The sequence below is a fragment of the Symphalangus syndactylus genome, chromosome 14 (assembly GCF_028878055.3).
Source record: "Symphalangus syndactylus isolate Jambi chromosome 14, NHGRI_mSymSyn1-v2.1_pri, whole genome shotgun sequence".
Taxonomy (NCBI): Eukaryota; Metazoa; Chordata; class Mammalia; order Primates; family Hylobatidae; genus Symphalangus; species Symphalangus syndactylus.
Genome location: NC_072436.2, coordinates 26,784,163 through 26,786,982, shown reverse-complemented (window position 1 = coordinate 26,786,982; position 2,820 = coordinate 26,784,163).

Here is a 2,820-nt window from a genome sequence, read left to right as displayed (position 1 = left end):
TTAAACTATCTTTTACCAGTACTGACTTCCACTGAAAATTAAGTTTTAAGAGCAGACAAACAAGCATGCTTTCCCTTTCTCAGAGGCTATATTTGGAACTAAATCGCAGGACCACCCACAGAGCCGGGGATTGGGGAAGATATATGTGTGTGTTCTGTGTTGGCTCTTTCACCTTAATGGAAGAGCTGTTTAAAAGAAACAACCACAACCTCGAGAAAGAGTGAGAGCAATGAATCATAACATTGCTGTGATGCTAATTTAAGATTCAAAGGGTTTAGTAGGCACAACTGTCAAACAGCAGGATGAGCAATGCTGGGCTGATAAGCCTTCATTATGAATGAGTGAGCACACATTTACCAAGCAGCAGGACAGAAATGCACAAAAGAAGACTTTGGTTAAGTTTATTTCATTGCTCAGGATTTGGGGACAGAGTGTAAGAATCTCTGAACTAAGTCCCACTTTCGTCACCCATAACTGAATGCTCAACTTCCCTAGGGGAATCTGTTGTGGAAAGAAAGTTGACACTAATTCTTCTCTAGGGGAATGGGTGTTATGTTAGCCAACATCTGGAAGACAGGGGATGCATCAGAATTAGGGAAGAACAATGAACACTAAATGTTAGGGGTCAGGACAGAGGTGGGAGCCACAAGCAAGGCCAGTAGGTGGAAATCAAGGAGAAAAATGAAGAGAATGGGGAGGTCTGGCAGGTGTGTTTGTGCCTGTAGTGAATAGTAACAAAAGATTATTATGGAGATTGGGGAAAGACCATAAGAAGAGGTGATTCCATGGCAATGTGACTGCAGTCAGGAAGGGGTAAAGGATTGGTGGGTGGGAGAAAATGGACACATGTGTTTCATTTCATCATAATTTCTATCTGCATAACGTCCAAAAAAGTTAAGACAGCATTCAAGAATAGAAATAAATTGTAGTGCAGCTGTTAAAATAGAAAAAAAAAATTAAAACAGGAAGGAACAGGAAACAAATTGACTCAATGCCTAGGAAAATCTGGTTAGTTTAACTAGGCATTGACTTTAGCTCTGACTTTCCTAGCAGCAGAGGGAAAAAAGAAGACAATTTTAACAGCTGGCAGTCCAAGAAAAGAAAGCAGCCGGATGAAATGAAACTTTAAAAGAAATTCAAAATAAAAAGAAGTGAATCTGCCTATAGGAGGAGATAGAGTACCAAGTTGTAAGGGAAGGTCTGACCATATGGAAGGCAGTGGGGAAACTGAGTGTGGACGTGTCTAGGGCCACATCATGTCTGCTGCTTGGGTCTTTTTGTCCTCCTGAAGCTGGCTCCCTGTGCACCCTTATTTCTCACTATACAACTTTCACTCACTGTCTGTCCTTTGCACCAGCCTAGCTGCTGTCTGCAGCATGGTTTGCAGACCTCTCTACACCCCCTTTTCTGCTAGGCTGTGTACAATCCCACCCTCATTTTTACTTTCTGGCTTTTACTGCTTGTTACTCTGGGTGAGGTCACAGATATTGGGAAAGTTTGGCATCTCCCGCTGACATTGAAACATAAACCATTCCAGACTTTTGTCCTTAACTCCCCACGCCATGGATGGTATAGAGCCCGTCTATACACTGTTTCATCCCTCCTTGTATCCCATGAGTAGAACTCAGTCTGTCTCTCATCTTCGCCTTTCTCTGGAAGGCTGTATGGGCTCCCACATGTATATGCTAGGACCCAGGGAGTGCCATCTGCAGCCGAACCATAAAGGTCACACTTTTCCCTCTCTTTGGTGGCCTCCTGAGTCACGTTAACAAATTGCGATATTATTCTTGCCACAGTTTATTGTAATGCTCTTTATGCTTCATTATGATTGCTTGTTTAGTCTGCCAGCCTTTCTACTATTCCCCTTCCCCTCCCCAAATACCAGAAGCCCTAAGCTGAGAAGGCCAGCTTGTGCCCATCTGGTTTGCTGTGGCATCCCCAGCACTTAGCCTGGGCTTACATTCTCAGGGGCTTTGGTAAGTAAACAACTAAAGGTCACGGAGGAAATAACGAGAAATTCATTAAGAAGCAACGAGAGGGGGCAGGAGATTCCAATAGAGGTTCCCAAAGTAAAATGTGCCTGAGAGTGTGCTGGGGAACTTGATAAACACGCAGCACCTGGGCAGGGCCTCGCTCCTGTGGGTGGTCCTCAGACCACACTTGGAGAAATGCTGCACTAAAACCTGCCTGGGCTCCTGGTGGGGGAAGCTTGAGAGAATATTGATGAATTGGGTCAGGTTTTACATTCAGGTAAAATAAAAAGGTGACCTATGGAACAGAAAAAAAATCAACCGATGGAAGAGATTTAAAAAGAAAAGAAAAGCAGGTAAGGCTGTCATTTATCACAAGCAAAAATATCCTGGCTGCTTTCTGTTTAAAAAGCCCCCGGAACTCCTGTGCTGAGGCCAAAACTTGAACCACACCACCCACCCTGCTGATGTAAATTCCTGGGTATCAGACCAGGCTCGGGAAGGACCAAGAAAAAGTCCTGTGCCATACTTTATGGAGAGACCAGGATGTACTTACCAGTTTCCGGCTCAAATCTTCAGCTTTCTACTGTCACATGTATGACAGTGGGGAGAGGGCAAATCTGTTTTCCTGCTGTTCACATTCTTTGCAACTTGAGGCATGTGATGGGTGGCCTAAAGGCACCATTTTCCCCAGGCTTTTTCTACCCCACACAACTTCTGTGCCTCCTCCTCACCCACCTTGCAACTTGTGGAAAGAACACACATTGAAAATCACATTGAAAAACTCATTTGGCCCTAGTCAGCCCCCGTCCACCTCAGCCTCTGAAGATCACATGACAACACCCCCGAA